General features: G+C 37.5%; 1 long non-coding RNA gene across 1 annotated transcript in view; it reads left to right on the top strand.

Annotated features, from left to right (window-relative positions):
- Positions 1-331: 331 nt before the first annotated feature.
- LOC123236002 overlaps positions 332-25,902 on the top strand; it is an 85,465-nt gene continuing 59,894 nt past the window's right edge. Inside the window, exons 1-2 of the long non-coding RNA XR_006505404.1 lie at positions 332-441; positions 2,784-2,918. This is a non-coding gene — a long non-coding RNA (uncharacterized LOC123236002). The remainder of the gene's footprint in view (positions 442-2,783; positions 2,919-25,902) is intronic.

A 25,902-nucleotide genomic window follows, 5' to 3' on the forward strand; every position in this document is an offset into this window, starting at 1 on the left:
TACTAAGTCTGGATCCATTGGAAGTGAAATGTGGGTAACCTTTGAATCAAAATCTTTGGCTGTCTCACTAAAGTGGAATTAAACATTACCTGATATATTTTCCATACTAACTCTGCTGGCACTGAGTTCCCTTTGCTTTCTCTTTTAGGGTTGCCCTATCAGTGTCATTTTTCTCTGCTCAGTCATGTCTGGTCTTGGCTCCTGGCCCTGATTTCCCTCCATGTTATTTTCTTTACTGGCATGATTCCACATTCTTCCTGTTCATCTCTACAGAAAAGAGTAAGCTTGAATAGAGTCAACTTTGTCTCTCTCTGATTTGTTTTCAGCTTTGTTCCAGCTATTCTTTCCCTCTATGAAAGGGTCCAATGAAAGAGAAGATGAAAAAGATGTAAAGTGAAAAAAAAGAGAAGGAAGAGGAGGAGAAAAATAAAGAAGAATAAGGTAAGACAAAGGAAGAGAACAGAAAAAAGAAGAAAAGGAAAAGGAGAGCAAAAAGTAAAAAAAGGAGAAAGAAGAAGGAAGAAGAAAATAAAGAAGAGAAGGGGAGGGGAGGAAAGAAAAAGAAAAAAGAAAAGAAAGAAGAGGGAAAAGGAAGAGAAAATAGTGGGAAAAGGGGAGGAGAAGGAGGAAGAGGAAGAAAAAAGAGGATATAAGATAAAGATGGGGAGGAGGTAAAGGAAAAAAAAGGTGGAAAAAAAAGAAAATGGAGGCAATGAAGTATTCTTTTATTTTTCTTGTCAATTCATTCAAAAGCACTAGCCTGCCATACCCATGTACTTTGTTGGATAAAAGTCAGTGTGATATAGACCTTAGAGATAAGAGTTTCAGCATAAACATTAATGGGCCTCATAGGAGAAATGACTAAAATTTCCTACTGAATTGGACACTATATTGTTCCCATTAGCCATGTTAGGAATGTGAGGTACTTAGTGAGTCAGTAAGTGAGGCACTTAGGGAGACGGCTAACTAACTCTCAGCCCAAGATGGCACTTAGGGAAGCCCATTCACTTTTCAAGCATCAGGGTACCATTCATTGTCCTCCCTGCCATAATGTAGTAAGCCCTAAACTTACTTCCAGGGCAGGCTTAGTCACTTGGGATAATAGAGCCCATCAGTAGTTACTGGATTAGTTCAGATTTTTATACATTTATAATTCATAATAGGGAAAAGGATAGGAATTCCTTGGATAGCCTGCCTGTAGCAAGAATGCTTTTCCATTTGTGACAAATTCCTTTCCTCCTACACTGGTTCTATGGACAGATTTAAGATATGCAGACTCCAATTTGGCACAGTCTTCATAATGAAAGTGGTGAGGAATCAGAATCTTAATCCTTAATATCACTGACCTTTTCAAAATTCAGAATTTTCATTGACTGCCCATTGTATTTTCTCCTTCCCAAGATGCTTAGTGCTGCCATTGATGGTAGAAAATTACTGCAAGATGCCAACTTGATTTGATTTGATTCAGAACAGTTTAACTGACTAATCATCTATTAAGCACCTAGTAAATCTAAAACATTGTTCAATGTAGAAACAAAAACCGCAGAGTCAAAATTGTGCTCTTCCCCCTCTGTGATCAAACTACCACCAACAAATCTAACAACCCACTATATTCAGGATGAAACAAATTTGAATGTTTGTAATCAGAATGATGAGATGGCATCCCATGTGCAGAAATGTCCATCAATTTGTATATAAATACAGAAGCTCATTGCACTGTGGGGGGAAAAGCTAGATATAGATAACCAATCCAGGCATTTTGAATTATAATGGAAGAGGATATTTGAAAATCCTTCAGTAGCTGTTTATCATGTAAAGGAAGTTAGACTCACGATTTGCCAGTCATACAGATGGGGAAAATCCCTTAAACCATGCAGTAATATATTATGAAAGTGATGTATAAAGCTAATCTGAAAACTTCAGAAGCCACCAAGATCTTGCTTTTTGACAGATTTGCTATTTGTGACTTTAATGACTCTTGGGATTTCTTTGAGAGCATTTAAAAGTCCTTTTGTGCCTTTTCATCAGCTGTTTTCCAGACAGCAAAGATCTCTGTAATATACATTTTCACTTTCTGCATGGCTGAAGGACTTCATGTGCTATATCCAATTTTAAGGTAGTGTGAGATTACATCGCTAGAATGTAGAAAGCTACAGCCATTCAGCAGACAGAGTCATTGCTGTTTAGAGTAATTTTACTTTTGCTGTTTGACAGCCATTTGTGACTTGAATAAAGGATGATACTAAGATCACTGTCAGGGTCTCCTATAATAACTGGCAAAGCATGTAGCCAGAGGTAAGTCTATAGACCTGAACCCATGGGTACAGCTTCTCCATGGGTTTTCCACTCAGCAGAATCATTTACCTGTTGGAATGGAACTGACTGAAGATCAGGGCTACCTAATGTTGAAATGGGAAGGAAACTTACAGAGTCTCTAATCCAATCCCCTTATTTTTAGAACTGGAAAACCTCAGGTCCTATGAGGTTCATTCACTTGCCCAAGATCACGTAGCTAGTAATGTTGGTGTTCTGATTTTCCACTGTGCCAATCTTTATTATAGAAAATGAAATATTATCCCAAAGGAATTTATTGGCTCTCAGTATAAGCTAGATTGTCTTCATTATCACCACTGATTTTACATCAGAGAAGACAGCCAGATTGGAGACTGAGCATTTCCATTAAATTACAGGTCCATTCTAATTTAAGAATGGCCAAAGGCTAATGTAAAGTTCTGGTCTTCTGTTTGCAACTTTAATTGTCTTCTTTTTATCTTGTTTTTCAGAGAGCCCTGAACTGTGCCTACGATTTCAGGAGAATAAGGAAGGCCTCGCCTTGATTCCCCAAATATCCCCTTCACCTGTTGGCTGATGCTTGAAATTCCCACAGGAGGGATAAATCTTACTTTCTATAATTAAAGGTAAAGCTTAAAATGCAAATACCTTTTCTAGAAGTCTCTCTTGGCTTTCATTCACACTAATGTTAGGTACTGATTTAATATAATTTCTTAGGAAGTCTGGAGAGTGATGAGAGGAAAGAAGGGTTTGTGAGGGATCCAAGGAGGAATCTTCCTTTGCCTTAAGAACCAAGCTGAGGTACTTCATGAAGTTTATCAAATAAAGACAGGTTATAAAGATAGATCATTTACTATGTGGCAGGTACTGTGCTAAGTGCTAAGTATAAATACTCAAGCAGATATGATAGTTCCTATTCTCAAGGGCCTTTTATTCTATTTCTATTTTTAATTCTTTATTATTTTTTCCCAATTATATGTAGATATAATTTTTAGTGTTTTCTGATCTTTTGTGATCCATGTTCTCTCCCTTCCTTCCCTAAGATGGCAGATGATAATTATATAGGTTATACATGTACTATCATGTAATGCATAATTCCATGATCATCATGTTGTGAAAGAAGACATATATCACTTTATATAAGGGGAAAAAAAACCTCATGAAGGAAATAAAGTGAAGAATGGCGAATGACATGCTTCAATCTACTTTTAGACTCCAGTTCCTTTTATTATGGTAGATAACCTTTTCCCTCACAAATTCCTTGAAGTTGTCCTGGATCCTTGAATTAATGATAATAATTAAGTTATTTACAGATGATGATCATCATTATTGCTATAAGTTCTGTACAGCATTCTCCTGGTTCACTTCACTTCACAAAACTTCATATAAGTCTTTAATACAAGGTATTTTGTGAGAGTGTGTGTGTGTGTGTGTGTGTGTGTGTGTGTGTGTGTGTGTGTGTGTGTGTGTGNGGTATTTTGTGTGTGTGTGTGTGTGTGTGTGTGTGTGTGTGTGTGTGTGTGTGTGTGATAGTCCTGTTTGAAGGACCTTATATTCTAAGGGAGAGAAGAAAAAATAAAGGAGAGTTGGGGGGAATGGTACATAGAAGACAAAAATGCAGGGAGAGTTAGGAAGTAATGTGGATGACCACTTTTCCAGAGTGTAGCAGAGAAGATTCTTCTTTCAGCTATGAGTTGGACTAGGAGGCCTCTGAGGTCCGCCCTTTCCAGCTTTGGAATTCTGGACTTCTGGGAAAACATGCCCCTTTCACCTAATCAAATTTTAGCTGAGGTTTCCCTCCCAGGGAGTTGAGTGAGTCTTGGGGGTATAGCTAAACTGCCATATAAACCTAGAAATAGGTAACTGACTGAAATTCATTTTACAATATGATATTTTGTCTGGGCTATTGCCTTCATATGATGTTTCCATTCTAAAACGGAGCCTCTACGACTGATGTCAATGATGCTTTTCCTTGCTGTCAGAGAGACAGAGTGACAGGAGTTGTTTTGAGTTGCCACTGAAATGTCTCACAATGGGTTTCTCTGGCAGAAGTATGTTTATGGGAGGCCCATATTTTATTCTTTCTTGTGCAGCATGCAGCAAATGGGCTATTGTTCACCAGCTCAGTCAACTGAGCTTTTCTCTCGCTCTTGTTACAGCGTGCCAAATGTGAAGGATAGAAACCTCTTACAGGGAATTGAGCATCAGCGCAAGTCTAGTGAACCTGATTGTCCTGCTTGATTTTTATACTAACAGCTCAATTCCTGTTTTGCAGCCAATCCTTTTTGATTCAAAATCCAAGTGTGTTCCATTCTAAGCCCTACTTTAAGGTTAGAGTTGGGAGAGGGTTCCTTGGTTTCTTTCCTTGTTTTCCCTGTTCACAGTACCTTTGTAATTGATAGGGAGGAAGTTAAAACCCTCGAGGACTTCAAAAGAGTCTTACTTGGCAAAGAAGGGAGACAGTGAAATGGATGACAGTCAAGAATACATCAAAAGCTTCTGATATTTCAATTCTTTGCTTAATGTTCATTACAAATGAGTTTCATTGTAATGGTCTCCACTCAAGATATTCCAGAAAAATTAAATCATTGCTCCCCTACTAACTCTATTTACTTAGGCCTCATAAGTCACCTACCACACTATATTTCTTGACTATTAATTGTGAACCTCTAAAATTCCAAGCATGAATGTTCCCTAAAAGGTAATTTAAACTCAAAAACAACCAAGCTAATTATTATTTTTAACATGTTTCAAAGAAATTAGAGAGGTGTTTCTTATAAAACCAGCATTAAGCAGTTATTTGTATTTGGAAAGATTTTTATATATTGAAATTCAAAATTTGATAGTAAAACAATCCCATGGGTCAAAATGTAGTCAGGACTGTGCAACATTTGTAAACATTGTGTGTGTTTTGGCTAAAACCAAAAATTCAAAGTACTAATTAAATCAAAGTTCTGTATATATTTCCATTGACAAAGATAGTCATTTGTTTGTTTGAACTAAGACATTTTGCCTTCATTGGAACCATGGGTAAACTTTACATTTATGTAGCACTTTTAATTTTCAGAGGGTTTTCACTTCTATTGTCTCCTTTAAAAGGCAGTGCATCCTCCAGAGAAAGAACTGTTGGAATCAGATGGATAAGGATCAAAGGATACTATCTTTCACATCATTGTGTTTTTGATTTCATTTTGGGGTTTTAGCTATGTATGAGTGTGCTCTTACAACAGTGACCAATTTTATGGAAGTATGTTTTACATGATGATAAAAATAAAATGAAAAAAGGCAGCACATCCTAATATTTAGATCAATCAGTCAACAAACATTTTATAAGAGCCAAGCACCATCCCAAGCAGTAGTGGTCTAAAGGAAAGTTAAAAAAAAAAAAAAAAAAGGAGTCCCTATTCTCCGAAGAGCTCAAAGTCTAATGGGGGAGGCAACACGGAAACAACTATGTACCAATAAGAAACTACATATAGGACAATTTGATTTGGCAGCTTATATATTTAAAAAGGTATATATACATGATAAAGAGTAGAAGAAGGCACTAGAATTAAGAGAGGTCAGGAAAGAACTCTTGTAGAAGATGGGGATTTAGCTGGGACTTGAAGGAAGTCAGGAAAACCAGGAAATGAATATGAGGAAGGAGAGCATTCCAGGCATGGGGGACAGCCAGTGAAAATGCTCAGTTGGGAGCTCAAGTATCTCATTTGAAAAACATAAGAAGGCCTGTATCATTGGATCATAGAGTAAGTGGAGGGAAATAAAGAGTAAGAAGACTGGCAAGGTAGGAGGGGGACAGGTTATAAATTCTAGGATTGCATTCGTCTTGGAGTTGTGACAATGTAGATTCAAGTCCTATTTCTCAAACAAATTAGCTGGGTGAATCTTGGGTAAGTCACTTAACTTTTCAGTGCCTCAGTTAATTCCCTGAGATTTTATAAGCAAGTTGTAGAGAAGACACTTAACTTCTTTGGTAGAGAGAATTTCCACTGTTGAACTTAGAGGTTCAGCAACTTTTCCCCTGATGTCCCCATTTCCCTTCACCAAAAAAACAAGGATAAAAACAACAAGAATCCCCCCCCCACTTCACTTACAAAAAAACAATCATAAAAGGTAGGTGTTATCATTTCCACTATATACAACCATAGCAGCATTTGTGTACTATGTATATAGACAGATAGGCTTATCTATCTACATCTATATCTACATATCCAAATAAATATGTATCTATAGCTATATATAGCTATATATAGGAATAGATATACATATATAGATATGTGAATAGATGGACACAGATAAGCATATTTATCGTGATATCTATGTATAATATAATGATATATATTGTATAATATAATTATATTATATAATAAAATAATTTGTAATTATAGGTACTCATCTATCTATGTACACAGTACATAAATGCTCTCGTTATCTATAAAGTGAAAATGATAATACCTACATTACCTTCCTTTTATAAATACATACACACATACACATATAGATACTTATATATTGTTGTTCACTTGGTTTAGTCGTATCTGATTCTTTGAAACTCCATTTGGCGTTTTCTTGGTAGAGATACTGGGTAGTTGGCCATGTCTTCCTCCAGCTCATTTTACAGGTGAAGAAACTGAGGCAAGCAAGGTTGAGTGATTTGTCCAAGGTGACAAGGCTAGTAATTGTCTGAGGCCAGATTTAAACTCATGAAGATGAGTCTTCTTGACACCAGTCCCTACACTCTATCCACTGAGCCACCTAGTTGCCCACCATGTTTTTATACATAGCATACAGATGCTGCTGAAGCTGCTGTCGTGCTATAGTCAGAGGGTAAGATTTTTGAGCCAAAATATTAAAAAGAAAATCCCTGTAGGTGAGTCTGAAACACAAACAGAGGCTTGGGTGGGGGGTGGGGGTGAAACCAGCTGTAGTCAATGTTCCTGTTCACATTGTTTGTCTGTGAACTGCATGGACTTTATGGACCCTCATATCAAGGAAATATGCAGATTGCCTTGCCAGAGGAAATCTGAAATCCCATGGAAAATGAATTATGTTTGCATCTATGTGTGTATGTACACACATATGTATACATTCTATGCCAATGTATTTATGTGTAAATATAAATACCATTTTATAATTATAGATTGTTTTATATACTATTTTACAATGCACAAATTGCTTAGCTCACAACTGTCCTGTGAAGTAGATAGTACAAATATTATTATACCCATTTCATAGATGAAGCTTAGAGACGATAAGGGGCTTGTTTATAGTAAAAAGGGCTAGAAAATAATATTGTTGGGACTCAAATCCATATTTTCTGATACTTGTTCTAGAATTCTTTTCCCTATGCTCTGGTTCTTTCTTTCTTTGTTTTTGTTTTTTAGCTTAACAATGGTAGTTCATGGTAAGAACCCAAGTGCTCAGCTAACTCTGGGGATACTGGTACCCATGATTTAGGAATAAGCTTTCACTGGAGCTGCAAATGCTTATCCTGCACAACAGAAATAAAAAAGAGCTCAGATTTATGAATTTGCTAATTTCTGCATGTGAAGGCAGGTTCTTTCCCTCTTTAGGTTTTCCCTCCCCACATCCCACTCCTTATCCACCTTCTTACATGATTAAAGACTAATCTCTCTGTGCAAAGGCAATAGACTTGTAGAGTAAAGGTAAGAGCGGCTATGCTCTCCAGTAGAGAATTGCTTGAGTATTAATTCATATCTTTGTTCATTCTGAGACACCAACAGCTAATATTCATGGGATATCTTGGTAGGATCCAGATACCTTTGGCTCAGTAGAGGAAATGACTAGAGAAAGGTTTCAGTGGAGCCAGGGCTATAGCTTGAACCTGCTTGTAGACACCTCCTTTGTTCTCTGCTCCCTGATATGTGTTTTATGGCAATGATGGAAGTCAAAGCACAGGATGTCTGGGTCAATGAAATTTCCTCTCCAAAAATAGAAAGGAGCTTTAAGCACTGCACTTATGGATGGTAAATCCTTACTCTCATGGATAAGACATTAGGCATTAATTAGTCAAAACTGGGTCTGGTTGTTATTTTTATCAATAAGGCTAATCATTCATTTGCTTGAACTGATAGTCTGCTTTCAGTAAAACCACTGGTGTCTATGGACAAATTTTACATTTATTGTATTTACATTTATATTATATTATATTGTTATGTTATGTTATATATATTCTGTTACCTATATATTATTTATATTGTTATATAACATTTATACCATTTATATTATTATATATTTAGTATATTATTATAAATTTATATTTATTATTTTTATAAGTTTTAGTTTTTGCTTTTATTATCTCATTTAAGAGGCAATATGGGGCACAGTGAGGTGGCTCAGTCGATTGAGAAGTGGGCCTAGAGATGGGAGGTCTTGGATATTCAAATCTGACCTCAGATACTTCCTACCTATATGGCCCTAGGCAAGTCACTTAACTCCCATTGCCCAGCCCTTACTACTTTTCTGCCTTGGAACCAATAAATGGTATTGATTCTAAGGTGGAAGGTAAGGATTTTTTCTTTTTAAAAGGGAAATGTGGTATAATGTCTAGAGCACCAGTCCTAGAGTCAGGAAGACCTGGTTTCACGATGTGCCTCAGACCCCATGTAGCTGGGGATCCAGAGCAAGTCATCTAATCCCAATTGGTCTCAGATTTCTCATCTGTAAAATGAGGGAATTTGGCTCCATGATCTCTAATGTTCCATTCAGTTCTAAATCTATGATCCCTTCCTTTATAAAGGACAGTATGCAGTAAGCATAGCAATGCTTTCATATGTTGAAAGATCTGGGATTTCAACCACCAATCTAAATCACAACTTTCCCCTCACTTGTTAGATGGTCTTTGGTGAGTTGCTCTATCCCATCAACTTCATCTCTCGGTGGGACCAACTTTCTGCTGCTGAGCTGGCCTAATCGTGACTAGTTGTTCTGGTCCTCAAATGACAGTCATACAGTCTGTGGCTGGTCCCCCTCGAAGCCTTTCGGGCTTGGAAAAAGTTGGAAAAAGTTGCCAGAGCTTGTGTTTCACTGGCTTCATTTGGAAGAACCCAGGCTCAGCTCCACACCATGGTGAGGCATGGAAGAAGGACTTTAGTAGAGGAAACATAACGAGAGGTTCAACATAATGTTCATGTTATTGTTTTGGAACTGGCAAAACCCACATAAAAACATGCAACCATAATCCAATCTATATGGGGTCTCTGATTTCCTCTGGCAAGGCAATCTGTATGTTTCCTTGATATGGAGGCCCATAAAATCCGTGAGGCACACAGACAGACAATGCGAGCAGGAACATTGACAGCAGCTGTTATTTTCAAGCCTGATGCTGTTTGCGCTTCAGACTCCCATACAAGGGTCTTCTTTTTAATGCTTTGGCTCAAAATGGGCAATCTCTCCCTCCGACTACAGCACAACAGGAAACTCCTCATTTCTCGATAGCCTTTAGCACTGCAATATCATTTGACACAGAGTATTCTCAGGTCTATAGAGCCTCTCTTCTGTCCATCAACATTTTTTTCAGTTGCCCTGCTTTAGCTCAGAGTAAAGCAGATGTTTGGCTTGCTAACTGTCCTATAGCTTTTGCTCAGGTCTGGTTCCAAGGAAAGGTCTTATAACAATTCCTCAGGTTCTTACGGTGTCGGTGGGGTAGGGGCTGCTAGGTGATACAGATAAAACTACAAACAGCTGAGTAGGGTGCACGGTGACACCTACATCTGCAAGCTTTCCAAAGGACAGGTTGGATTTTTCTGGCTTTGTTGTTCTTCTTTTGTTGGTCATCCGGGACCTCATCAGAGAAATGTGCAGCCTTAATTAAATGGATTCCACCACAGCTTTGTAAAAACCTCTACCAGTTATCTCAGGACTTATGTAGGGTTCTCTTGGTATTAATAATTACACAGTCTTAATATTTTCCATACTGACTGTAAGAGTATGGATATATAAAATAGATAACTTGGTACTTGTCCCTATTAAATTTTAGCCTAAAAAAACCCACACAAACAGGTCCTTAACTGGTCATAGTTAATTTGTTTTTATTTCTGTCTTCCAAGGTACAGGTTGCTTTTCCCAACATCAGCCATGTCAACATGCCCAGGGCAGACTTGAACATGATGAGAAGATTTAGTCTGTTAACTTCACCATGACCCATCTATGTCGCAGAGATCCAGAAATATGGGTTCCATTCACAAGGCCATTGTCATTAGTCACCGTGAATCAGATTCTGACCATATATTTTAGTCACATCCAATTTGGCCATGGTGGTGTAGACATGGCATTTGTGTCATCCAAGAACTTGCTGAGTCTAATTCTTTTACTTGGTAAAAGGGACATAAATTCAGTAGTTTCCTAGGGTGAAGGTTTCATAAATATTCACACATAAACATTCTGCTCCAACTTATGACATATTTGTCCTACACAATTTGATATAGCTAACCTTAAGTGCCTTTTACACGACATAAGAATTGGCCTCAATAAGCAACTTACCACTCCATCATCTAGATTCAGGGCAGATCCTACAGAATATAGAATAGTTAACTTTTGTACAGCCCTTGAAGCTTTGAAAGGTGTTTTCTTGGCAACAACCTCATAAGAGAGGTCACGTCAGTAAGATAACGATGGTAATAATGGCGAAAATAATTATCATCATGGTCATCATCATCATCATCCTGTCAGCTATTGGAGTTCCCTTGAAGGTATTTTTGGTCAGCCTTCAGAAGATGACCCTTCCCCTTCTATATTTTTATTTAATTGATAAAAAGCAACCATTTTTATCGGCTGACATTAAACATAATAGGATAATTACAGAAGGAGATTATCAAGTGGATAGACTGGGCTTACAGTCAGGAAGACCAGAGTTTGATTTCTGCCTCAGACATGGGCAATGTGACCCTAGGCAAATCAGGCATCTTCTCATCCTCAGTTTCCTCTTTTATGAAATAAGGAATGGGGCTGGACTCACTGGACTCTAAGGTCCCTTTCAGCTCTAAATACAATGACTTATCACAGGACCTTTTTCTATCTCAGTTCATATTGAATAGGAGGAATAGAATAAGGCAAAATTCAAGACAAGTGTTTATTAAGTGCCTACTAAAGGGTGAAGTGGATAGAGTGCTGGGCCTGGGCTTAGGAAGTCTCATCTTTCTGTGTTCTATCTGGCCTTGGATACTTATTAGCTGTGTGACCCTGGGCAAGTCCCTTAACCTTGTTTGCTTCAGTATTCTCATCTGGAGAAGGAAATGGCAAATTATTCCAGTATTTTTTCCAAGAAAACCCCCAAAAGGGGTCATAAAAAGTCAGACAGGACTGAAACCAATCAAACAATAAATGTGCCTGGTGCTATGCTAGACACTGGGGATACAAAAAGAAAAAATAATCTAAAGAGGGAGACAACGTGTAGGCCACTTTGTACAATTGTGTACAAAATGTACAAAGGACAAATTAGAGGTAATCAACAGAAGAAAGGTACTAGCATTTTTAAGAAACTGTAAAACAAACCAGTGACCACATGTTACTCATTTAGCACTTCAAGTTTTACAAAGCCCTTCTTTTTTCCAACAGGTTCTTTCACTCTTTTTCATTTTTAGCTACTACGACACTCCCCTCCCCTACCTTGTAAAATTCAATAGCTTTAGCCAAATCAATTTGCTTTTTATCGCCTAATATCTTTGAACATTTTGACTTTTATGAGGATCAGCTCCCAATAGACATCCTTTACCTCTTCATAAATAAACCCCTCCAGGAAGCCGTCAATGATTAACTTCACCTAGATGTTCACTCCTTTAACTCTGCTATCCTGCTCCCTCAAATACAACTTCCCTTGCTTATTCAGTCAATTTGTGTTATGGTAACTTCTACCTTTCCTTTATAAAGTGTACTTCATCTCTAACATGGTCTTCTGTTCTTTTTGCATTTCTCCACTGCAACAAGTGTAATGTTCTACACACAGTGGGATCCAGAGAGGTCTCAATAGCTTGAGTGACCAGAGGAGCATTGGTATTTCCATTCAGGCGTGTGCCTGCATATTTACTGAAGGAGCTTAATGGACCTGGGAATCAGCAGGGGGGTGGGTTTCTGAGACAGGTGTCTGGAAGAGGAAATACTTGCAAGTAGAATCAAGCCTCCATATTTTTCAGTTCCTGGAAGGGCTTGAGATAAGGCACAATGGGAAAATGTCCCATTGCAAATAATTGGAGCAGATGTCTGAAAAAGCCTTAAGAGCTTAAAATGTTTCCTACTTTATCCATTCTGCCTTAACTCTTTTCAGATATTCCAAAGGTACTTAACCTCCCTAAGCACTAAGTGCTAAGCTACTTTGATGCTACAAACAGAGGTCACTCTGGAGTATAAGATGATAAAATATGGGCAGGACTTATTTTTAAAACCTGGAGCTTGGAAGTGTTATGCTATAGTTTACCTTAAAAAAGAGAGGCAAATTTGGCCAGAACCAGCTCCTCTTTCTGTTCATCCTGCTTAATGTAGAATTGTAACTAAGCATTCTGACATCCAGTTCAAATTGAACTGGGATGTGCATGTAATCACTGGAATATAATAACTTAGAGGACAAAAGCCAGTGGTAGGGGAAAAGGCAGAGGTTTTCAGCTTACTTTCTCTGTCAGAGGTATGTCCCCTGTGAAACATGTGGCACAGGTTTCTGGGGGTACTTTGCCCCTAGGCAGCTATAATCATACACTGAGAAACTATGGCCCAACTTCCAGAGAATCTGTTCTTCACCATTATAGCATGGCCAGTCCTTGACAAGGAGGTGGAGAGTTCATAAGGAGGCAACATGGCAGTAGCATTGGCAGAATGTGAGCCAGAGGAGAGGGACATCAAAATGATGGGAACCTGAGTCTTATGGTTTGATGAGCCAGGTGTGTGTGGAGGAGCACTATGGGACTGAGAGGCACAGGGGAGGTAGGACAAAGGACTACTGTGGGAAGAAAGCAACCCTTCATGTTTGCAAACTAGGATAATGGTTTGATTATCTTATCCTGGCTATGACTCTGGGGCAACTAGATGACCTAGCAGATAGAGTACCAGGCATGGTATCAAGAAAACTCATCTTTCTAATCAAATTAGGTCTCACATACTTAATAGTTGTGGGACCCTGGGCAAGTGACTTAACTGTTTGTCTTAGTTTCCTCATCTATAAAATGATCTAAAGAAGGAAATATCTTTGCCTAGTATCTTTGCCAAGAAAACCTCAAATGGGTTCATGAAGATTTGGACATGATTGAAAAGCAACTAAACAACAAAAAAGTTATGGCTCTGGCTTCCAACATACTTCAAAAATTTGTAGGAGTGAGAGTTCCGGGTTAGCTTCACATGCAAGTAAAGAGGGTTACCTGAGAAACAATCTCAGATGAGTAATTTTCCTTGGAAATATTTAAAAATCTTATATGCAATTAATCCAAGAATTGCTATAAAATTATGTTCAACAGCAGTTTATGAATTCCTTAGCCTTTTTACTTTCTTCCATGCTTCCTATTGCCTTGTTCCACTCTCTTTCTTCTTCATTCTACCCACCCCAAATATTTTGTTTCTTTCTTTCTCATCTTATATTGCATGTCTAATTACCCGATTTGCTTTTCATTGCACACAGGATCTAGGAATAATCTACTGCCAATCAAGTAATCAGCAGTGCTGGCCACATCTCTCTTCTACAAATAGGTTGTGTTTTTGAGATTTATTTGTAAATATGTTGTTAAGAAATCAAAACACATAGACATAATGTTATAGAAGGTGGGTAGGGTTAGGTTCCCAACCTGGCTCATGGAAGCCTAAGCCTATTGGACTCCCATTGTACCAAGAATAAATTTCTATTTCATTGGCACCCAAATACCTTTAATAATACAGTGTTAATGGGAAAATCTATTTTTAGTTCTAACTGAGGACACTGGGCACACATTTCCCTTGTCTCCACAATGCTGGCTCTCCTAAGAGCATCAGAAGGAGGCAAGGAAGTTGACCAGGTATATCTTGGGTAACACTAGCCTTCTATTCCTTTATATCTAAAAAAAAGTCAAATTGATTAAATAGTTTCCAAACAAGATGAATAATGAAGTGCTAAATATGGGGCATATCCTATCAGAATAATAGGAACATGAAGGAAAGGAAGAACAGTAAGGTATATAGGAAAAGCTGGAAAATCCTTCCTAACCCTTTACCATTCTTTCACAGAAAGTGGCATACCCTCTTTAGAAGGTAGGCTTTTTGCTTTCTTTTCTATCCCATAATGCCTGGCATAGTAAACTCTTAATAAAAGTTCCCCTTACCTTCTCTCTCCCATTTTTGTTTCCCTCCTTCCCTTCCTTTATCTTTCCTCTTCCCTTTCTCTCTTTCCTACCTCTTTCCCATTTCTCTCTCTCTCTCTGTCTCTCTCTCTCTGTCTCTGTCTCTGTCTCTCTCTCTCTCTCTCTCTCTCTGTCTCTCTCTCTCTGTCTCTCTCTCTTTTTTTTCTTTCTCTCCCCTCCCAACTTTCTGTCTTTCTTTCTCCCGCTCTCCCTCTGTCTCTCTGTGCTACTTTTTTCTCTCTTTTTCTTACCTCTCTCAATCTCTGTCTCTTTGTTTCTGTCTCTCTGTCTTTCTCTCCCCCTCTCTCCTCTCTTAGCAGAGGAGAACCCATTACCTCCTAAAGTAGTCCATTTTACTTTTTAGTTTCCTCTTATTTTTAGAAAGTCTTTCCTTATAGCAAGGCTCCATGTAACACTCTAAATGTCTACTCTTTTCTCCATGATCATTTTTTACCCCTTGGGGCCCAAGTAGAATGCATCATCCCAGGGACAGCTGGGTAGCTCAGTGGATTTAGAGTCAGGCCCAGAGAAGGGAAGTCCTAGGTTCAAATCTGGCCTCAGACATTGCCCAGTGTGACCCTGGGCAAGTCACTTGACCCCCATTGCCTACCCTTACCACTCTTCTGAAGCCTTGGAGCCAATACACAGTATTGCCTCCAAGACAGAAGGTAAGGGTTTAAAACAAACAAACAAAAAAAAGAATGCATCATCCACATGGCATCCCTTCAAACCTTTGGGAATAGCTCTCATGTCTTCCCTGTATCTCCCATTTTCCAGGTTAGTCATTGCCTTGTTCTTTCACAGACACTAACAGTGATCACCACACTTTTCATCACTTTCATTATCCTTAAGTCTATCATTGTTCTTCCTAAAAGGTACTTCCTTCTTCAATCTTTCTTTTCTTTCAATAACCTCCCCTTCTCCCTCCTCAGGATCCTCACCCCTCATCCAATAAAACAAACAAATTATTTTGCATTTGAATTCCTTCCCTGCAAAGAATTTAAGTGATATTTAACTGAAGTTATAGCACTTATGTCTTTTGTAGCAATAAAACAATTAACTTTTAATTCTTAGACTACTGCTTCTTTTAGGAAAAATTGATAGTAATCATCTGCTTCTAGCTAGGATCACCACTAATATGTTCTAGGGATAAAGATTATAGAGGACAGTTAAACTAGTTCCTTAATCAATTGGTATTTATGCTTCAAGAAAATTAATTGTTTACCTAATCTTACTCTATTTTAAATCTGTGACATAAGTAAACATTAATAAAAGATAGTATAGGAAGGGGATTGGAATAGTTAAGACAGTAGAGTATGAAAACTCCTGGAACTCACCAACCATTCTCCAGACAACCACAATAAAACAAAAATACCTCAAAAAGATAGTATGATTGCTTTAGTGACCATTAATAAGTTAAAGTAAGTTTATATTTGCAAATCTCATTTTTTCACACAAGAGTCACATTCAAGTAAACACTTTCCTCTCTTCTTACTGATTTTAAATTTTATGCACTCTGTTTTCTGATTTCATTCCATTGAAACTGTTCTCTCCAAAGTCATTGATAATAAACACTTAATTGCCAAATTTAATAACTTTTTTTCAATCCTGATCCTTCTTGATGTCTCTGAAACATCTGACACTGTTGATACCCTCTTCTCCTGAATATTCTCCCCTTTCTAGGTCTTTGTGACATGGCCAGGTTCATCTCCTACAAATCTTAAGCACTTCTCCATTTCTTTTGCTAGGTCTTCATCCATGCCACGCCCACCAATCTTGTTTATTCCTCAAGACTCTATCCTCAGATTTCTTCTCTTCTTTCTCTGAACTATCTCATCAACTCCCTTGGGTTTAATTACCATCTCTATGCAGATGATTCTAAGATCTATATAACCAGCCCCAACTTCTCTCTTGAGCCATAGTCTCACTTTACAAGTTGCCATTTGAATATCTTGAAATGGATTTTCCACTACTATTTCAAACTCAACATGTACAAAATAGAACTCATTATCTTTTTCCCAAGATTCCCCTTCCTTTCTGACTTCCTTATTAGTGTGTAGGGTACCACCATTCTCTTGGTACCCAGACTCACAACTATGGTATCATCCTTAACTTCTAATTCTAATTTAGACTCCCTCTCCACATCCAACCTGTTATCAAGTCTTGCTCTTTCTACCTTTTCAACATGTCTCTATCTATCTATCTATCTATCTATCTATCTATCTATCTATCTATCTATCTATCTATCTATCTATCTATATTGATATATCTGTGTATATATCTCTATATCTCTCTATATATCTCTCTATATATCTATATCTATCTATCTATCTATCTATCTATCTATCTATCTATCTATCTATCTATCTATTTATACACTTTGTATTTGTTGTGGCTGATTTTGGCCTGGTTAACCCTTTCTGGTCTAGGTTTAGCTGTGCTATCTTCAGATTGCTACAGCCTAGACTGTTGTTGTCCACTCTCTTCCACACAAGACATAGATTCACTTGGGGATGGAAAAGGGCAGGGAGCATATCTCAGGAAGCCATGTAGTGTAATATAGGATGGCAATGTTAATAATCCTATATTACAATCTACATATCCATATCTATGTATCTATCTATGTAATGTTTCTCTATACACACACAGTTACCGCCCAGGTATAAGCTCTCACTTCTGGACTATCATTATTATTGAGACTGAAAGATAATGGAAGAATAATTAGCATATTTGTAAATTGGGTCATATATGGGTATTGATGTGGGTTGAAAATAGAAAACAAAAAGAGTTTTAGAAGCAGAGGCTACTTAGTTGCTGCTATTATCTTGTAGTCAAAGCAGTGATTTTGTTGCTGGCACAGAGAAATAGGGGGAAAAGTAACAGTAAAAGAGAGCATTTCCTGCCTTTCTAGTCTTGCTAGCTGAAGATCCAGTACTGGATTTGCATTGGCTCTGATTAAAATTATGGGAAGAGAAAGAAGCTGAACATAATTTTATAATTTTTGAATCAAAAGATTGAATTCAGCTTTTATGGAATCAGAAGGATTCAAAAGGCACACTTTAAATGCCCAAGGATCTCTCTAACTAGCTAGCTGGATTCAGGTGGCTGAGGCTCGACTCTATAGTAACAAAGAACCATATACAGCCCTTGTGGTTGTGATGTGGCAGAACCTTCTTCTTGGGGGAAAGAAACTGCATCCCAAATGGAACCACCTCACCACAGGAGGGAGAATCAGGAGCTCACCAAAGAAGTTGCAACATAACTGGAGATCAACAGAGGATAGAAGAGGGAGAAAAAGGATGATGAATTTGAAAACCAGCATATGTCAGTGAAGAGTAGCTGTATTTCAGTGTAGATGTCTGTCAGAGATATTCCTCAGAAAGCAGTAGCATGGCAGAGACAGATACCCACCGAATAGCTTAGAACAGCATAATCACATTATCAGGTGACTTTAGAAGTTCCATAGCATCAGAAGTATAAATTATCTAGACTATATATGTTTTCTGGACATATGTTCTTGCATGTATATCTTTTCAGGTCTCCTTCTGTCCACATGTGTTCTTTACATTTGTACCCTCCATGTGTGTTCTCCACATGTGTTGTTTGCATGTTCACCTCTTCCCTACTGGTGATATGATAATCCCTGAAAGAATATATTTCCACATATATGATATATGGAAGGAAATTTGTCATTTTTTTTGCTACTCTCTTTAAGTAAATTTATTTTATTTAGAGATAATGTGTCCTCTAGACGATCTAAAAAAAAAAAAAAAGGAAATATATGTGGTCAGTGAGGAATTTTGAGTTTATGCCGATCCACAGGTTACCTTGGACTTGGGTTAGCATTCTTGGAGTCTGCATATGGAGCTATCCAAGGCAGTTAAAATTTAAACTATAAAATTGTTTCACGATTTTACCATATATACATTATCAGCTATTTCTGAGTGACCATTTCAGTTCTGAAAATGAGTCTCTTAAAGCATATAATTGCAAACTTTTTGATGAGATTATATTTGAAAGCAAAGCATCTATCTATCTATCTATCTATCTATCTATCTATCTATCTATCTGTCTGTCTGTCTGTCTCTGTCTATCCATCCATCTATCTATCTATCTATCTATTTATCTATCTATCTATCTGTCTGTCTGTCTGTCTGTCTGTCTGTCTGTCTTTGTATCCTGGCACCTAGCACTATTCCTGGCAGATAGTAGCTGCTTAATAAATATTTGTTGAATAAAATTGCTCACTTTCTAGGACAGTGACTTGCACCTAGTAGGTATATAATACATTTTAAAATTAAAGGTCAAAATATGATTTTATAAAAACTTTAATGTGGCTTATTATAGCTATAAGGAGAACAAGTCATCAATCTGCCTACATGACTTGACTGTGAACCTGAAGAATTTTTCCACCATCTAAAGCCATAGGTCATACCTATTTGATAAAATATCTGGCACTAAAAATGGTGGTTCCATTGTTTGCTTGTCATCTTCACAACAATGATTGACGACACACCTAATCAGATTGATTGCACAGAAAATGGTCAGTAAAAGGGACGAAAAAAGTCAGCCAATAAGATGGCCATTTTTCAGTGTAATGCTTTAGATACTTCCATAATACTTCATTAAAAATGAAATAGAACCTGGGTTTATTTACAATGATAACAACTGTCCTTTATGCAATAATAGCTTATATGTATATAACATTTTATAGTTACAAAGCACTTTCTATACATAATTCATAGATTTAGAGTTACAAAGGACCTTAGAAGTCATCTCATTAAATCATATCATTTTAGTGATGAAGACACTGAGGTTCAGAAAAGTTATATCACTGCCAGGTGGTAATAATAATAATAGTTAATGTTTATATAGCATTTAATATATTCCAGGCACTGTGCTGTGCACTTAATAGTTATTTCTTTTGAGCCTCACAACTCTGGTAGGCAGATATTATTACTATCCTCATTTTACAGAGAAGGAAAATGAAGCAAATAGAGATTAAGTGACTTGCCCAGGTTTATACATGTTAGACTTGTAATCAGGAAGACCTGAGTTTGATTTCTGCCTCAGATTTTCCCTAGCTATTTGATCTTGGGTTAATTTCTTCAACTCTCTCAGCCTCAATTTTCTCCTCTGTAAAATTAAATCATAAAATACCTACTACCTTGCAGTGTTATTGTGAGCATCAAAAGATAAATTAGATGTAAAGTGCTTTGCAAACCTTCAGATTTATTATATAAAGATTAACTATTACTATTACTGGGATGCTGACAATAATAAGACTGCCACGACTTCCATTATTATTGTAATTGTGGTTGTTTTTATTGTTATCATTCAATGACTTACCTAACCCTTTACAGATATGGGGCAGCAGAGCTGGCATTCAATATAGCTCCTCTGAGGTCAAATATAAGCTCTTTCCAATTATACCATGTTCATTGGTCCTCACAATAGCTTTGTGCAATGTCCCTTGATGAAGATGCTATGAACCAGCATTCAACAATTTGATTTAATAGACATTTATCAGATACTATATTCATGATACAATTCTAAACCCTGGAGATGGGTGAGACACAAATAAAACAGTTTCTGTCCTCAAGGGGGCTGCCATCAGTAAAATAGATAATTTGTTCCTGGCTCCCTTCTTTCCCTAACCTTTTATGTGGTCTCATTGAACCTGTAACAAAATATTTAACCATTTTCAAATGACCTTTATTTGAAAAGGAGCTAAACTGTGTTCAGTGGAATCTGTGACCATGCCAAGCAGTGGATAACTTGCATAAAGTTAAATGGTTTATCTAAGTGAATCCCCCATTAACAGCATATATTAACCACTTAGTAAGATGCCCATATTAAGGTCGGATACAAAATAACTTAGAGCAGCATTGTTAAATGAATGATGAACTTATCCTCTAGTCAGAAAGAATTGGATTTAAGTATTATCTCAGTTGTACTCTGGCAGGATATTCTAGGCAAGCTATTTAACTTTTCAGTTCCCCCCAATAATTTTCTATGTTTTTAGATTTTGAAGCAAGTGTTGCTATGTATCATCAAAAGTTATTTATACCAATAAAATTGCAGATATGATTATCATCCTATCTATCACTTTATCTCCCTATTTGATCATCTGTCCTCTATTTATCCATCCATCCACCCATCATCATCACCATCTCTATCTCTCATCTATCTTCTTTTCCATTTTCAAGGGTATGTGGTATTGTGGGGAAAAAAGATTTTAGAGGAATTTTCAATTTTAAGTTTTAGAACTGAGTTTGTTTTCCTAAAAACTTTTTTAAAAATGACATTCTTTTCAAGTTATAATAGAAGAATAAGTAAAACTTTCTTGGAGATCTAGAATGGCTTAATACATTTGGACTTGGAACCAGGAAGGTATGAATTCAATTTTTGACTTCTAAACTTAAAGAGCAAGTCAAATCACCTAAACTCAATGGGTTTCAGTTTTCTTTTCTGTTAAATGGGATAATAATAATACCTGTAGAAAGTCTTTGCCAGGATTTTTTTCCCCTGAGGTTCAAATAATATAGCATAAAAAACTCATCAAAAAGTTTACAAAAAATATATAGCATATAAAAGTTTCTACATAGTATGTCCCCAAAGTTTCAGCCTGGTTTAAAGCTATTCAAGATTAAAACTGTACAAGACTTTTGGGATACCATGTATATAAATGTCAGCTATTATTATTGTCTTTTCCATTACCAAGCTGTTTTCTGATTTATACATAGATCACTCACACACTCCTCATTTCTCCTTTCAAATCTCCCTAAAGTATGAAATATTTAACAGATTCTGCCACTACTTTTACCCTCATCCCTCACCATGTTTTTTGAAGAACTAACAGTCTTTCTGGAATGGCTGAAATAACACTAATGTGCAGTTAGAAGATCAGGGTTCAAATTATGTTTGTCTTTGGGAAAATCACTTAATGTCTCTGGCTCCTAATCTGAAAAATAAGAGGGTAGGTCAAGGTAGTGCCTAAATTCCTTTCCAGCTTTAAAAAAAATCCACATTCCATTTCTTTTGTTATGATAAAAAGGGAACCCTGACTCTTACAGTTCCAGAAAAGTGGAAAAAAGAAGCCTAAAAGATGTAGTAGGAAGAGAATAGGGTGAAGGGGATTTGTGAGATAATTATACTACCAACAAGGGACCAAAGTATGCTTATGATATTAGCACTATTGTGTTCCATGTGCTCTTTGCAACACAATGTGAGAAGATTCCTTTGTATGTCCTACAGTGCCTGGTACAGCCCCTGTGTATAAGGGTTGCTTTGTAAATCTTTGCTAGTTTGTTAAAAGAAGGTCAATATATCCCTTCACTTTTTGTAGTAATGGGAGAAATAATGAGAATGGCCTATGATGGAGCTAGCTCATCCTGGCTCTGGAGAGCCAACTGTTAAATTTTCAATGTATATTTTTTTTTTCTGGAGAACTGGTTGTTAAAAATTTGACAGCCCACTCCTGATGGAAGATAACATGAAATGACGGCATGGTATTGTGGACTTAGAGCTCTCAGTTTGAATTCTACTTCTCCTATTTGGTGACTGTATGACCATGTGAAAAGCACTTACCCTAATTGAAACTATTTCTTCATAGGCAAAATGGCAATATGTGGCTTGAGAGGCAAGATGGCATAATGGATGAAATACTCACCTCAGAGTTAGGAAAACCTGTATTCAAGGCTTGCCTCTAGAATGTGCCAGTTGTATGATTAGTAGTAAAGGCAGCAAAGAGGTAGAAATGATGAGGGAGAGAGTTCTAGACACAGGGAACAACCAGGGGAAATATCCAGAGTTGGATGTAGTGTCTTGTGTGAGGAAGAGCAATTGAGTAGTTTCTTACAGTAATAAATCATAGTTTTAGATCTTCCCTTCTACTCTCTCCAAAACCATATATGCAAATAAGCACCAGTAGAAGGTAGGCTCAATCCTTGTCTTCCTTCCTTCCTTCCTTCCTTCCTTCCTTCCTTCCTTCCTTCCTTCCTTCCTTCCTTCCTTCCTTCCCAATAACAACTCTAAGGCAGAAGGGCAAAGGCTATGCAAATGAGATTAAGTGACTCACTCAGGATCACATAGCAAGGAAGAGTCTGAGGCCAGATTTGAACCTAGGGTCTCCTCACTCCAGGCCTGGCTCTCTATGCACTAGTTCACCTGGATTCCCTCTTTGTCTTAGTTTTTTAGGCACAGTGTCTAAAACAGAGCAAACACTTAATAAATGATTAAATAAATAAATTTATATACTTACTTAAATAAGTTGAATAGAATTGATTCACATATGAGAGGTGAACAATAAATACCTGCTGAATCTAGATGAATTGATAGTCCTCTAGACAGGGCAGCTTTGACTAAAGGAAACCAATTAGTTTTCTCTAACCAAAGCACATGGTCTAGAAAAACAATTCCACATCTGCTGATATAATTGATCAGAATGAGTAGGACAGGAGCCTTGAATTGGCCCAAGATCAGGGCAGTGAATTTTTATTTTCAGACCCATAAAAATCTATAAAAACCCAAACCACACCCCTTTCCCAACCACATCATGAGAGCTTATACTTCTTAAGTTCTAGTTTAACCTTAGTGTTAATTACACAAATGAAAAATATTTTTGAAATATCCTGAAAGAGACTGGTCTTCTTAACAAAGTCTTGAGCTATAGACAGGAATAAATGGTAAGATTGAGTTACCCAGAATGAGACTCTGATCCTGAGAGTACAGCTGTTTACAGGCTTATGAGGGGGAGGAAAATCATATCAGACTTTTGCCAGGCTTTGTTTTCAACAGAAAGATAGTACCCACCTCCACCCAACAGCTGTTTTGTCCTTTAGTAAAACAGGTTTTCTTGTGGTCTTCTATTGAGTAAAGAATTTAGTGCCCCTGGGCAACTCTCTCAGACTATAAATTACTGATGAGTTACTGAACTCCACCATGGAGGGATGGAGGGAGTTTCTACTCTGATAGTTTGGTCCACATATCAAAACAGATCCCCTCTGATGCCACCTTCACCCTTCCCTCCCCCCCCCCAAAAAAAATGAACGTACCCTTTCAGTGTTATTGTTAAGTCATAAACAAAATATTATATACATAGCACTTTATAAACCTGAAAGTACTATTAAAGTCTGAGCTAGTATTAATGCTACTTTAATTGAAGATCATTTGAGGGTCTGGTTTCTTTGCATTGTGATTTTGAATCGTGATTCATCCCGATGTGGAAATTTATTTTTTTTAAAAAGGAAGCCACACTGAGATGATATGATTCAGGAAGGGAAGAAAAGCTGTCTACTTCCTTGCATTTGACCCACACTTAACTCTTCCTTTTAATCTACCTGTTGTAAGAGGCAGAGGCTCATCTCTCAGGTTGGTGCAAAGAATCATCCTAAGTAGGGCTATTTCCACTTCCCTGCTTCCTGGAAAGCTTTGGGTTTCAAATGGCTTGCTTCCCTGTTAGTCTTCAGGTTGCTTACCAGGACTGAGTAAAGAGTACAGTTTGACACATCAACAAAGCAAATAATAAAAAAAAAGGCCTGGCTGTCAACAAACTTCAAAGTAAGAGTTACCTTGATATGCTTCAAGGTAGGCGTTTTTTTTCTTTGAATAAGTGAGATTTGATTATACATTTACTATATAGCTTGTCTAAAACAGGCACTCATTAAAGTCACACTACTTGCACATAGGAACATTTCATTCAAGGTACACAGGTCTCTTTTCAAATTTAAAATATTCATTTCAACCAACTTTTAAAAAAAGTACACAGTGCCTATTGTTAAAAAAAAAAAAAATCAGAACTCAAATTTAAGACCTGCTGCCATTTATCCTTAGGTAAGATTGCAGAGGGGAGGTTTGCTAAGCTTTGAAATGCAAATCTTTACACTTTGAGTCTATAGTTATTTCCTGGGGAAAAGAAAAAGAAATACAAAAAAGCAAAAAAATAAAATTCTACAAATTATAAACCCTTTGCTCCACATCCCCTAACTCCTCAGCTATTTCCTTTGAAAAGAGAAAGGCATTGGGCACCAAGACTCTGACCCCAGTGGAGCCAGAGAGAGCCAGTCTGATCCCAGGCTTTCCCTACTGCTCAATTGCCAGCCTGTCGCTTGTAGTCCATCCTCCTGCCTCAGTTAACTAAGGAAGCCCATAAGCAAGCTGACAAGCTGACAGGAACTAAACCTTATTTCTTGGCCTCCTATTCCATTTCCCAAGCCAAAGGGAATGGAGCCCACCTTCCAGAGGACCTGCCAGCTGGGAATTGAGCCGCCTCCTCGCCTCTCCTATTTCCCTCGCCAGACGGCTCGTAGACAGCCTTGCCAGGCTTCCGGCTCCACTGGCCAGCTGGGAATGGGAAGGCCTTCCCAGACCCCTGTCTGCTTGCCAGCAGAACTGCTTTCCTTAACTTGATAGTCAGGGCTGAGGAGATTACAAATCCAGTGACATAAGTGATAGTTAATAGAGTTTAAGAGAAGGCAAAAATAAAAGAAAGTTTAAAAATCCTAGGTTAGAAAAAAGAGAACCATCACTTTCCAGAAACTTAGTCATGATCATCCCTTGTGTGCTGACAGTTGGAGCAAAGTCTTACCTTCTAGAAGAGAGTCTAGGCAGCATTTTGTATAGGCTGAGAGGCCATTTTGCTGCAATAGGTCCAAAGCCACATCTCATTAGAGTTCTTTTATGGAAAGTTTTCTTTTTTTTTTTTCAGAGTATTAGCTCCCATTCACTGATGCATGAGAAATTTAAGTGGGTGTTTTCCAAAATTCTAGAAATGCTGGTACCAGATACAATCCCATTTACAGTCTGTTGAGGGATTTTGTGGGAAGGGAGCTAGATATATTCATCATTGATACTGTTCTTATTTGGGCCAGAAAATAAGGGGGTGGTTTTAGTCCTACAGCATAAGTTCAAAACTATTCCTAGATTGATATAGGGTTTATTTGGTTCAGACTCTTATCTTTAAAATGGATCTGTTTCCCAAGTTTTCCTATCTGGAAGAACTGGTCAATAGCAGACCATCCATTGTGAAGCAAATTATCTGGGCTTTACAACTGTGATGCCAATTTCACAGTGATCCAAATAGAACTCCTTTGCCCCAAAGTCTGTTAAACCACACACACACACACACACACACACACACACACACACACACATCCATATACCATAGTTTGAACTGGGAAACTAAAGATTAATCAATAAACATTTAACAAGCACCTACTGTGGGGCAGATACTGTGTTAAGTGCTATGGCTACAAAGTCAGAAGTGAAACAGGACCCCATCTAAAGGAGTTTATAT

Source organism: Gracilinanus agilis, chromosome 2 (assembly GCF_016433145.1).
Source record: "Gracilinanus agilis isolate LMUSP501 chromosome 2, AgileGrace, whole genome shotgun sequence".
NCBI classification, from domain to species: Eukaryota; Metazoa; Chordata; class Mammalia; order Didelphimorphia; family Didelphidae; genus Gracilinanus; species Gracilinanus agilis.